We start from the raw sequence: 14,700 nt of genomic DNA on the forward strand, positions 1-14,700 counted from the left end.
ATAGGTTTATTATATTTATTCATTCATTACTGACCTTATTGTTTTATGCTGGATTTTCTAATATCAGGATCATATTATGGTGTCTTGCTGATAAGAAACTATGTATCGAGGCAGTCTTATATTCAGTTCACAATTTTACTGGTGATTTTCAATTTTATGAGAAAATATAGTATCATTTACCCACCTTTCCCCCTAAAGCCATTGATATTTTTGTACTTTCCTGTTCATATAACTATCATGCACTTTTTTTTTTTTTCTTTTCATGATGTTTTTAGATAATATAGATGGCAAAAGTTTGGAGAAACGGTTGTTAAATATCTATGTGCTTTAAACTTTAGACATTTAATCTTTCAATGACTTCAGTTTGATCCTTCTGGAAAGATTAAAAATAAGACTCTGCATAATGACTCTTAAAATTTTGTAGTGTGGCAATAAATTTTTACCCTATGTTTCTCTCTGAATTCTTATTGTAGATACGCTTTGTTTATGTAGCCAAAGAATGCTACTAGCATCTTGATAATTTGTTGCCTTAAGTTTTACTAATGCAAAAAATATGAATGCATCTTTGCTGTTCAGAGATACAAGGTGTACAGGATTCAATCATTTTGTGCCCATATAGTGTTATCCATTCTCTAAGATCTCTTTTTGTTGTTGTTTTGTTTTGTTTTAATTCTTTTGGTGAAGTAGATAATTGAAATTAAAATCAAAATACTTGGGATATTTAATACATTATTTTCCCAAGTTTTCCTGGTTGTAAAGGGTGATACTTGATAAGAAAGTATCACTATATTAAACTAAAATAAATACTATTAAAAAGATATTGGATTTCTTCAGAAGGAAAGAGTTGAACTACAGACAGTACACTGGATCATTTTCAGTCAAACTGATTGGGAAATGATGCAATCTGAGGAAGGTTTTTTCTTTTATATATATATTTCCTTTTTAAATCTGTCTTTCTCTTATTATACTATGTGTTTAAATAATTTATTTTTCATAAGACCATAATTCATCTATCAGCTAGTTCTCCTCTTTGAGTAGGTATCATGTCATCAAAAAAGACATCTAAGAAGCTCACAAAAAGTAAAGCAATCATTTCAGAGGAGATGATGTGCAGATGACAGCAACAGATGACAACTGTGGCTATTACATAGTTCCCATTGAGAGGACTAAAGGAAGTAAAATAGTTGGTTTTATAGCCATTTTAAAGTCCTCTGTTTCAAAGGACTATTGAAACAGAGGACTTTCAACTATTCTGTTGATGCACAACAAATTATATTCAAAATTTATGGTTTAGAATAGTACTATTTGATTCTATCCTGTACATTGTCCAGTATTGAGGCAGGAATCAGCTTCATGGTCATTCTCTTCCATATAGCATTGACTGCCATCACTAAGGGGAATTCATATGGTGACTGATGTGGTTTTCAAATCTAAAAAAGCTTCACATAAGTATACTGTGTAGTTACAATGAAGTATTACAGAGAAGAAAAATCTAGTTTTCATGTAAATTTCATACTCTAGGAGAACAAACTGCTACTAGATAAATAATAAAGTAATTTAGCATAAAAGCATAAAATAAACCATACAGTAAAATTATCCACATTGAACTTACAATATTAAAATGGTGCTTAACTTAGTTTGGGACATAAGTTAAAGAATGCTTTCAGTAAAGGATGACACTTTTGTTTTTTTAAATCTCAACAATAGTGCTAATACACAAAGTTAAATTTAAAAATGTTGAAACATGTCTTTCTGTAATTTGAACCAGGGAAAGGGATTTTTCTCTCTTAGTTTCTATTCATTTTACTAGAGATACTAGCCTATACAGTGAGGGGGGCGGAGAGAGAGAGAGAGAGAGAATAAAATGTATATGTAAACATTGTAAAGTGTTAGTCACTCAGTCGTGTCTGACTCTTGCGATCCCATGGACTCTAACCCTCCAGGCACCTCTGTCCATGAAATTCTCCAGGCAAGAATACTGGAGAGGGTAGGCATTCCCTTCTTCAGGGGATCGTCCCAACCCAGGGATCAAGCCTGGTTCTCCCACATTATAGGCATATTCTTTACCATCTGAGGCACCAAGGTTGTGTTAACCTAATTGTTGGAAGATGTTATATATGACTATGTGGAAAATATTTAATAATCTACAATTAAGTTATTAGACATAATGAATGAATTCAACATGTGCATTGGATACAGAGTCAACAAACACAAATCAATTTATTTCCATATCTGTGTACATGCTAAGTTGCTTCAGTCATATCCAACTGTCTGTGGCCCTATGGACTGTAGTCTGCCTGGCTCCTCTGTCCATGGAATTCTACAGGCAAGAATACTGGAGTGGGTTTCCATGCCTTCTCCAGGGGATCCTCCTGATCTAGGGATCGAACCCTCATCTCTTATGTCTCCTGCATTGGCAGGCAGGTTCTTTACCACTAGCGCCACCTAGGAAGCCCTTATTTCCACACTGAAAAGCAAAAATAAGTAGACATTGAAAATACTATTTAAATAAGAAGAAAGATATGAACATTTTAAAAGTAATGGTAATGAAAATCCTCCAGGAAGTTTATTTAGTAAACTATAAAGAGAAATTTAAGATAAGGAACTAAATAGATTGCTATAATATTTTTATGTACTGGAAGACTCAATATTTCAAAGATGTCAACTTTCCCTGATATAATTCAAGTCAATGATACAGAAATTTCATAAAATAGAACAAAATCATTTGGTGTATGGGTGGATGAGTTGGTGTACAGGGGCGTGTGTGTGTGACTTAGGCTGATTCTAAATGGTTGTGTATATAATGACAACCAATTATAACCAAGGCACTCCTGAAGAAAAATAAAGTAAGAGGATTTACTTTACTGGACAACATGACTTACTATAATAGTGCAGAATTCAGATAGTGATCGATAAAGACATCAGTGATATGTGATAGAGAGCCCAACAAATATCTTCTTCATGCATGCACACTTTAAAAAAAAAAAAGTAAAACTAGAAGTAGCTGGGAGAAAACACATATCATAACAATGGGACAGCTTTGTTTGCTGCAGATTTCAATTTGGAAACTCTTTAGGACAGAAGAACAGATTACATCTTTAAAGAACTGGATAAAACAAGTGTCAAACTAGAATGATTTTTCTAATAAGATTATCCCACAAAACAGAAAGTGAACTTTGAAAATGAAAACATCGAATTACAAAAGGAAAAAAAAAATATCACAAGCATATTTGCATATGAGAATGTAGAAGGAAGTTCTTCAAATAAAAGAAAATAATACAGATTAAAATAATTTGGATCAGTGCTAAGAATGAACAGATCACAAAATGGAAAACAAGATGACTAATATTAACATTTTTCATATTTTAAAATATCCATCAAATAGTAAATAGCAGTTGGAAAAAATATCATGGTGTTTATAAATTAAAGAATAAATGTGATATATACATATATATATATATGAATAATACTGTCATAAAAAAGAAATAATGACATTTGCAGTAACATGGATGGACCTAGAGATTGTTAAACTGAGTGAAGTGACAGAGAAAGAAAAGTATCATATCATATCATTTACATATGGGATCTATAAAATTGGTACAGATAAATCTCATTACAAAATGGAAATAGACTTATGGATTGCAGCCATTCTGACTGGCGTTAAATGGTACCTCATAGTGGTTTTGATTTGCATTTCTCTGATAATGAGTGATGTTGAGCATCTTTTCATGTGTTTGTTAGCCATCTGTATGTCTTCTTTGGAGAAATGTCTATTTAGTTCTTTGGCCCATTTTTTGATTGGGTCATTTATTTTTCTGGAGTTGAGCTGTAGGAGTTGCTTGTATATTTTTGAGATTAGTTGTTTGTCAGTTGCTTCATTTGCTATTATTTTCTCCCATTCCCATTCTGAAGGCTGCCTTTTCACCTTGCTAATAGTTTCCTTTGATGTGCAGAAGCTTTTAAGTTTAATTAGGTCCCATTTGTTTATTTTTGCTTTTATTTCCAATATTCTGGGAGATGGGTCATAGAGGATCCTGCTGTGATGTATGTCGGAGAGTGTTTTGCCTATGTTCTCCTCTAGGAGTTTTATAGTTTCTGGTCTTACATTGAGCAATAAATGCTGGAGAGGGTGTGGAGAGAAGGGAACTCTCTTGCACTGTTGGTGGGAATGAAAACTAGTACAGCCACTATGGAGAACAGTGTGGAGATTCCTTAAAAAACTGGAAATAGAACTGCCTTATGATCCAGAAATCCCACTGCTGGGCATACACACTGAGGAAACCAGAAGGGAAAGAGACATGTGTACACCAATGTTCATCGCAGCACTGTTTATAATAGCCAGGACATGGAAGCAACCTAGATGCCCATCAGCAGATGAATGGATAAGAAAGCTGTGGTACATATACACAATGGAGTATTACTCAGCCATTAAAAAGAATACATTTGAATCAGCTCTAATGAGATGGATGAAACTGGAACCTATTATACAGAGTGAAGTAAGCCAGAAAGAAAAACACCAATACAGTATACTAACGCATATATACGGAATTTAGAAAGATGGAAACAATAACCCTGTGTACGAGACAGCAAAAGAGACACCGATGTATAGATCAGTCTTATGGACTCTGTGGGAGAGGGAGAGGGTGGGGAGATTTGGGAAAATAGCATTGAAACATGTATAATATCATGTATGAGATGAGTCGCCAGTCCAGGTTCAATGCACGGTACTGGATGCTTGGGGCTGGTGCACTGGGATGACCCAGAGGGAGGGGAGGGGAGGGAGGAGGGTGGAGGGTTCAGGATGGGGAACGTGGGTATACTTGTGGTGGATTCATTTTGGTATTTGGCAAAACTAATACAATATTGTAAAGTTTAAAAATAAAATAAAAATTAAAAAATAAAAATAAAAAAAATGGAAATAGTATCGCACATGTTGAAAACGAGGTTACCAAGATCGAAAGGTGGAGGTGAAAGGGTAAACTAAGATATTGAGATTGAAATATACACACTAACCTGTCTAAAATAGATAGCTAGCAAGAACCTACTGTATAGCACAGGAACTCTACTTAATAATCTATATAGGAATAAAATCTTAAAAAGAGTCAAAGTATGTATATGTAACACTGATTCACTTTGCCGTATGATGGTAGCTAGATAACATTGTAAATCAAATGCATTCCAATAAAAATTAATTTAAAAAGAGTAAGTGTAAGGCAATAATACAAAACCAAAGATAACATTGTACAAATAGGAGCATTTTCTTTTTGGGATCTTAACAATTTGCATATTAAAGTGTGTAAGTTTTTAATGATAGATTGTATTAGGCAGATATTTATTTTGCAAACTCTACAGTTATACCTAAAAACTAATAAGGAGCATTGGATAAAAATAATGGTTCAGTTCAGATCAGTTCAGTTGTTAAGTCATGTCCAACACTTTTCCACCCCATGGACTGTGGCATTCCAGGACTCTCTGTATATCAACAACTCCCAGAGTTTACTCCAGCTCATGTCCACTGAGTAGGTGATGCCATCCAACCATCTCATCTCCTCCCACCTTCAATCTTTCCCAGCATCAGGATCTTTTCCAATGAGTCAACTCTTCACATTAGGTGGCCAAAAATTTGGAGTTTCAGCTTCAGCATCAGTCGTTCCAATGAATATTCAGGACTGATTTCCCTTAGGATGGACTGGTTGGATCTCCTTGCTTTCCAAGGGACTCTTAAGAGTCTTTTCCAACACCACAGTTCAAAGCATCAGTTCTTTGCTTCATCAATCACTTCAGTTCAGTTCAGTTGCTCAGTCGTGTCCGAGCAATTCTTTGCGACCCCATGAATCACAGCATGCCAGGCCTCCCTGTACATCACCAATACCCGGAGTTTACCCAAACCCATGTCCATTGAGGCGGTGATGCCATCTAGCCATCTCATCCTCTGTTGTCCCCTTCTCCTCGTGCCTGCAATCGTTCCTAGCATTAGGGTCTTTTCCAATGAGTCAACTCTTTGCATGAGGTGGTCAAAGTATTGGGGTTTCTGCTCCAACATCAGTCCTTCCAATGAACACCCAGGGCTGATCTCCTTTAGAATGGACTGGTTGGATCTCCATGCAGTCCAAGGGACTCTCAAGAGTCTTCTCCAGCACCACAGTTCAAAAGCATCAATTCTTAGATGCTCAGCTTTCTTCACATTCCAACTCTCACATCCATACATGACCACTGGAAAAACCATAGCCTTGATTGGATGGACCTTTGTTGGGAAAGTAATGTCTCGGCTATCTAAGCTGGTCATAACTTTCACTCCAAAGAGTAAGCGTCTTTTAAGTTCATGGCTGCAGTCACCATATGCATTGATTCGGGAGCCTCCAAAAATAAAGTCTGACACTGTTTCCACTGTTTCCCCATCTATTTGTCATGAAGTGATGGGACCGGATGCCATGATCTTTGTTTTCTGGATGTTGAGCTTTAAGCCAACTTTTCACTCTCCTCTATCACTTCCATCAAGAGGCTTTTTAGTTCCTCTTCACTTTCTGCCATAAGGGCGGTGTCATCTGCATATCTGAAGTTATTGATATTTCTCCCAGCAATCTTGATTCCAGCTTGTGCCTCTTCCAGCCCAGTGTTTCTCATGATGTACTCTGCATATAAGTTAAATAAGCAGGGTGACATTATATAGCCTTGATGTACTCCTTTTCCTATTTGGAACCAGTCTGTTGTTCCATGTCCAGTTCTAACTGTTGCTTCCTCACCTGCATACAGATTTTGCAAGAGGCAGGTCCTGTGGTCTGGTATTCCCATCTCTTTCAGAATTTTCCACAGATTATTGTGATCCACACAGTCAAAGGCTTTGGCATAGTCAATAAAGCAGAAATAGATGTTTTTCTGGAACTCTCTTGCTTTTTTCATGAGGCAGCAGCTGTTGGCAATTTGATCTCTGGTTCCTCTGCCTTTTCTAAAACCAGCTTGAACGTCTGGAAGTACACGGTACTTGTACTGCTGAAGCCTGGCTTGGAGAATTTTGAGCATTACTTTACTAGCATGTGAGATGTCCAGTAGGAAACTTCAAAGAAGTAGGAACAGTGGGACCCCTAGATGAAAACAACCAGGGTTTCTTCATCACTGACTGCAAACCTGTGCTATAATATGATAGTAAAATATTTCTTTATTTTGTTACACTGATACATTTGAGGTATTTTCTCAGAGTGTAGATTTGTTTTCAGGTGATGATGATATTGAATTGAAGAGAGAAATATTCAATTCAATATCCTAAAGATAGAATTAGGGATTAGATCAGTTCACTCACATGGGTGATGGACATTCAATTTGTTTGATGTTGTAAGTAAAACTTAGTTGAAAGAAATAATGTGTGCAATTGTCATTTGTAAATAAACATGACACTAAATGACATGCATAGCATATCAATCCTAAAAATGATTACTGAGGTCCAATTTATGAGGAACATGGTATAATAAAGAGGAACAAATTTAACATACAGAAAAGAAGCAATTTTAGAAACACTGAGAGTGTTTCAAATTGTCAAAGAATTTCTAAACAGAAAGAAAAAAAAAATGTGCTTATGAGCGAAAGTTGATATTGGCCTTGAAACCTCATTCTTGACATTTTTACCTACATACCTGCCTGGAAGTTGCTGAAATAGAAAAAGCATTTTGTAGGAGGTGTGTTTTGTTTTGTTTTTCCTGTCTTTAATAATTGGGCTTAAATTTTTTAATTATTAATGGGAAGATAATTGCTTTACAATGTTGTGTTGGTTCTGCCATTAAACAAATTAAATCAGTCATAGGTGTACATACATCTCCTCTGTCTTTAACCTCCCTCACACACCCCACCACATCACCCCCAGGTTGTCACAGAGCTTCAGGTTGAGCTCCTTGTTTTATATATTTAGAAACTTCCCACTAGCTATCTGCTTTACATGTGGTGGTGTATGTATCTCAATGTTAATCTTTCAACTCGTCCCACCCTCTCCTTCCTTCATAAGTCTGTTCTCTATGTCTGCATCTATATTCCTGCCTTGAAAATAGGTTTATCAGTATCATTTTTCTCAAGCACACACACACACACACACACACACACACACACACACACGTATGTGTTAATATAGGATATCTGTCTTTCTCTTTCTGACTTACTTCACTCTGCATAACAGGCTCTAGGCTATTTTTAGGGTGCCTTTCATTTTTAATCTGCTAGATACCTACACTGAAGACCAACTAGATATCCTAACATGAATAAAACTACCCAGATTTTTGTTAGCATATACAACATACTTTAATTTCCACAAAAGTTAATCTAGGAACAGAGTGTTCCACTTCTGAAAAGGGATCTAACCTTCCCTGCAATGGATTGGAAATAACAAACATACCACATTTGTGTATTAGTAAGTGACACATTTTTCTAAAGATGTGAAAGATGAGATCTGGATGAAATATGGGAATAAAATTAATGAAGGCAAATTTACAGCAATTACTAATGTTCTGAAATGCAATAAATTGAAAGTTTTATTTTTTTTTCCAGAAAGTATTACTGATACAAGAAAATTAAGTGTCATTTCTCTACTAAGTTTCTACCCCCAGAGAGGGGAACCTTTATGCCAAGAAGGAGCTCTTGAAGACAAGTCATCTACAGAAAAAGTAGTTTTAAAACATAAACCCAGATGATCAGCAAACAGAAGCAGTCTTCTAGAAATTAAACTGATACTCAAGAGAAAATGTCCCCCAGGGTGAGCATGACTACTTTGTATTTCAGAACAGCTGATCTGTGAAGAATCCTCCAAAATGACAGTGACTTCCTGACTCAAAAGAATTATAAAAGTTTACAGGGTCAAAACATCTATATTCTCATAAATAACTTCATATAAATCTATGAAGTTAAAATGTTAGATGGTTTTATTTAAAAATAGTTTTGAATTTGGGGATTAAGAAGCAAAGGATAATATATAAAAATATGAAATTCTGAGTCTTTATCTGAAAATTAGTTAATAACTTAACCAATGTATTTCTTAATTTTTAAATGATAAAATAAAATTAGATATAAGTGAAATAACAATAATAATATTAATAGTATTTATAATAAAGCTTTCACTTAAGGTAAATTTGAAAGGTAATTCTAGTGGAAATAGAGATATATGAGAGAAAGAAGAAGGACAAGCTGGAATCAAGATTGCTGGGAGAAATATCAATAACCTCAGATATGCAGATGACACCACCCTTATGGTGGAGAGTGAAGAGGAACTAAATAGCCTCTTCATGAAAGTGAAAGAGCAGAGTGAAAAAGTTGGCTTAAAGCTCAACATTCAGAAAACTAAGATCATAGCATCTGGTCCCATCACTTCATGGGAAATAGATGGAGAAACAGTGGAAACAGTGTCAGACTTTAGTTTTGGGGGCTCTAAAATCACTGCAGATGGTGACTGCAGCCATGAAATTAAAAGACCCTTACTCCTTGGAGGGAAAGTTATGACCAACCTAGATAGCATATTCAAAAGCAGAGACATTACTTTCCCAACAAAGGTCCGTTTAGTCAAGGCTATGGTTTTTCCTGTGGTCATGTATGGATGTGAGAGTTAGACTGTGAAGAAAGCTGAGCATCTAAGAATTGATGCTTTTGAATTGTGGTCTTGGAGAAGACTCTTGAGAGTCTCTTGGACTGCAAGGAGATCCAACCAGTCCATCCTAAAGGAGATCAGTCCTGGGTGTAAATTGGAAGGTCTGATGCTGAAGCTGAAACCCCAACACTTTGGCCACCTCATGTGAAGAGTTGACTCATTGGGAAAGACCCTGATGCTGGGAGGGATTAGGGTCAGGAGGAGAAGGGGATGACAGAAGATGAAATGTCTAGATGGCATCACTGACTCGATGGACTTGAGTTTGAGTAAACTCTGGGTGTTGGTGATGGACAGGGAGGCCTGGTGTTCTGTGATTCATGGGGTCACAAAGAATTGGACACAACTGAGTGACTGGACTGAACTGATTTGTTGACTCAACTTTATTTATCAAAGTACTAATGCAAAAACAATAGTTTGTGGGGCTGAAAGATGGGAACAGACATAATAGATTTAATGGAATATGAAAACACAGTTAGAGAACAAACATTAATGAAGTGTTAGAGAATTGTCAAAGTGCTGACTGCCTGATATCTGATTACAGGAACTTGAAGTGAAGCAAGATAATGTATGTGTGTGTGTTTGTGTGTGTGTTAGTCCCACTCATATGCTTTTGCCATTTGCATTCCTAAAATAAGTAATCATAGGGTTTAAATACAGTTACATTTATTAGATAAAATTACAATGGAATTATATGGGATATATTTTATTTGATTTTAAGAGAAGGAGATTACAATGGATCAGAGAATCACATGTGTTAAGAAGAAACTATATTAAAATATCATGAAAGTGAAAGTCACTCAGTCGTGTCCAGCTCTTTTTGACTCCATAGACTATACCATCCATAGACTTCTTCAGGCCGGAATACTGGAGTGGGTAGCCTTTCCCTTCTCCAGGTGATCTTCCCAACTCAAGGATCAAACTCAGGTCTCCCATATTGCAGACAGATTCTTTACCAGGTGAGTCACAAGGGAAGCACAGGAATAATAGAGTGGGTAGCCTATCCCTTCTCCAGTGGATCTTCCTGACCTTGTAATCAAACCAAGGTCTCCTGCATTTGAGGTAGATTCTTTTTCAACTGAGCTATCAGGGAACCCCAAATATCATGAAGAATGGGTCATATTTATGGACTGAGTGAAAGAAACACCTGAAATAACAGGCAGATTTGGCATTGGAGTACAGAATAAAGCAGGAAAAAGGCTAGTAGAGTTTTGCCAAGAGAACACACTGGTCATAGCAAACACCTTCTCCCAACAACACAGGAGAAGACTCTACACATGGACATCACCAGATGGTCAACACTGAAATCAGATTGATTATATCCTTTGCAGCCAAAGATGGAGAAGCTGTATACAGTCAGCAAAAACAAGAGCGGGAGCAGACTGTGGCTCAGATCATAAATTCCTTATTGCCAAATTCAGACTTAAATTAAAGAAAGTGGGGAAAACCACTAGACCATTCAGGTATGACTTAAATCAAATCCCTTATGACTATACAGTGGAAGTGAGAAATAGGTTTAAAGTACTAGATCTGATAGACAGAGTCCCTGATGAACTATAGATGGAGGTTCATGACATTGTACAGGAGACAGGGAGCAAGATCATTCGCAAGAAAAAGAAATGCAAAAAAGCAAAATGGCTGTCTGAGGAAGCCTTACAAATAGCTGTGAAATGAAGAGAAGTGAATAGCAAAGGAGCAAAGGAAAGATATACCCATTTGAATGCAGAGTTCCAAAGAACAGCAAGGAGAGATAAGAAAGCCTTCTTCAGTGATCAATGCAAAGAAATAGAGGAAACCAATAAAATGGAAAAGACTAGAGATCTCGTCAGGAAAATTAGAGATACCAAGGGAACATTTCATGCAAAGATGGGCTCAATAAAGGACAGAAATTGTACGGACCTAACAGAAGCAGAAGATATTAGGAAGAGTTGACAAGAACACACAGAAAAACTGTACAAAAAAATATCTTCATGACCAAGATAATCATGAAGGTGTGATCACTCACACTCACCTAGAGCTGGACATCCTGGAATGTGAAGTCAGGTGGGCCTTAGGAAGCATTGCTACGAACAAAGCTACTGGAGGCAATGGAATTCTAGTTGAGCTATTTCAATTTCTAAAAGATGATACTGTTAACGTGCTGCACTCAATATGTCAGCAAATTTGGAAAACTCAGCAGTGGCCACAGGACCGGAAAAGGTCAGTTTTCATTCCAATCCCAAAGCCAAAGAATGCTCAAACTAACACACAATTGCACTCATCTCACATGCTAGTAAAGTAATGCTCAAAATTCTCCAAGCCAGTCTTCAGCAATATGCGAACCTTGAACTTACAGATGTTCAAGCTGGTTTTAGAAAAGGCAGAGGAACCAGAGATCATATTGCCAACACCCAGTGGATCATGGAAAAAGCAATAGAGTTCCAGAAAAACATCTATTTCTGCTTTATTGACTATACCAAAGCCTTTGGCTGTGTGGATCACAATAAACTGTGGAAAATTCTGAAAGAGATGGGCATAGCAGACCACCTGACCTGCCTCTTAAGCAACTTGTATACAGGTCAGGAAACAACAGTTAGAACTGGACATGAAGCAACAGACTGATCCCAAATAGGAAAAGGAATACTTCAAGGCTGTATATTGTCACCCTGCTTATTTAACTTATATACAGAGTACATCATGAGAAACGCTGGACTGGAGGAACCAGAAGCTGGAATCAAGATTGCCAGGACAAATATCAATAAACTCAGATATGCAGATGACACCACCCTTACAGCAGAAAGTGAAGAAGAACTAAAGATTCTCTTGATGAAAGTGAAAGAAGAGAGTGAAAAAGTTGGCTTAAAGCTCAACATTCAGAAAACGAAGATCATGGCATCTGGTCCCATCACTTCATGGGAAATAGATGGGGAAACAGTGGAAACAGTGTCAGACTTCATTTTTTCTGGGCTCCAAAGTCACTGCAGATGGTGACTGCAGCCATGAAATTAAAAGATGCGTACTCCTTGGAAGGAAAGTTATGGCCAACCTAGATAGCATATTCAAAAGCAGAGACATTACTTTGCCAACAAAGGTCCGTCTAGTCAAGGCTATGGTTTTTCCAGTAGTCATATATGGATGTGAGAGTTAGACTATAAAGAAAGCTCAGCGCAGAAGAATTGATGCTTTTGAACTGCGGTGTTGGAGAAGACTCTTGAGAGTTCCTTGGACTGCAAGGAGATCCAACCAGTCCATCCTAAAGCAAATCAGTCCTGGGTGTTCATTGGAAGGACTGATGCTGAAACTCCTGTACTTTATCCACCTGATCAGAGAGCTGACTCATATGAAAAGACCCTGAAGCTGGGAAAGATTGAGGGCAGGAGGAGAAGGGGATGACAGAGGATTAGATGGTCGGATGGCATCACTGACACAATGGGCATGGGTTTGGGTGGACTCTGGGAGTTGGTGATGGACAAGGAGGCCTGGCATGCTGCAGTTCATGGGGTCACAAAGAGTCAGATACAACTATGCAACTGAATTGAATTGAAATTGAATGCAGTGTACAATGGGTATTAATAAGGAATGTTATTGGACTCCATGATGTAACGTGCTTTCCATGTGTAGCATAACTGATGGATGAGATACACAGAAGAGAACAATACAATTACATGTATCTGTTCCCAGAGTAACAAGGAATGAGTTTAAGAAAGTCAGTTCTCATTGGAGTAAAAATGGGAGGGCTTAAAATATTTTGAATAAGAATTAGGCAAAAGTTTTAGTGAAAATCTTTGAATTGAAAGGAGATGGAATAAGTCAATAGGTACAGAAAAAGAAATGGATGAACCCAAAGAAAAACAATAGCAAGCTTGTGTCATATATAATTTCACTTTTAAAAGGGGTGAAACAACTTAATACTATTGCTGCACAATAAGCTCTAAATAAAAAATGCATACATCATATTGTTTCTGGTATCATTACTGCTGCTGCTCAGTCACTTCTGTCATGTCTGACTCTTGGTGATCCCATGGGCCATAGCCCACCAGGCTCCTTGTCCATGGAATTCTCTAGGCAAGAATGCTGGAGTGGGTTGCCATCCCATCCTTCAGGGGATCTTCCTTATCCATGGATCAAACCGACATCTCCTGTATCTCCTGCATTTCAGGCAATCTCTTTTACTGCCAAGATACCAGGGAAGCCCTCTGGTATCACTACATCCAAATATAAGAAAATGGAGATTTTACTTCTCTAATTGATTTTAACTGCACTTCAGTTCATCGCTGAGGTTTCAAATCTCATTTCTTAGAACCTGAGCAAGGCAAAGGCAGCAGTACTTGCAGGGATTATGTACATAGGTTCATGCATCTGATCAGTTAACAGAAGGGAAGTGTTGCTCAAAAGCATTAATGAATTAACCATCTTGAATTTACCATATCTACAGATGGAGTACACATTAAGAAGAGAAAAATCAAATATCACCACAATGATGGAATTTATCCTCTTGGGGTTTTCTTCGGAGGTTTAGAGTGTCTCCTCCTGGCTGTGATGGCCTGTGACCACTATGTGGCCATTTGTAACCCTCTTCACTATGGTCTGATCATGAGCCCCCAGGTCTGTGTCCAGCTGGTCACTGCCTCCTGGGTCAGTGGATTTCCTGTTGTAATTGGGCAAACATGGCAGGTTTCCTCTCTGCCCTTTTGTGGGTCTACCACAATTAATCATTTTTTTCTGTGACCTCCCCCCAGTATTCAAGCTTGCTTGTGGGAACACATTTCTGAACGATTTAGCAGTCTATGCAGTTGCAGTGGTATTCATCATGCTTCCATTTCTGTTGATTGGTGTCTCCTATGGCAAGTTCATCTCCAACATTCTGAAACTGTGATCTGCCAGAGGGAGGGCTAAAGCCTTCTCCACTTGCTTGTCTCACCTCACAGTGGTGGCACAGCCACCTATGTGGCTTCTATGGCACAGCCTCTACCACCTATTTACAGCCCAAACCATATCCATCTGAAGACACTGGGAAGCTGATCTCTCTTTTCTACACAGTTTGGATCCCAATGTTGAATTCCACTATATTTACTCTGAGGAACAAAGATATCACTGTAGCATTG

Source organism: Bos indicus, chromosome 28 (genome assembly GCF_029378745.1).
Source record: "Bos indicus isolate NIAB-ARS_2022 breed Sahiwal x Tharparkar chromosome 28, NIAB-ARS_B.indTharparkar_mat_pri_1.0, whole genome shotgun sequence".
In the NCBI taxonomy this organism is placed as follows: domain Eukaryota; kingdom Metazoa; phylum Chordata; class Mammalia; order Artiodactyla; family Bovidae; genus Bos; species Bos indicus.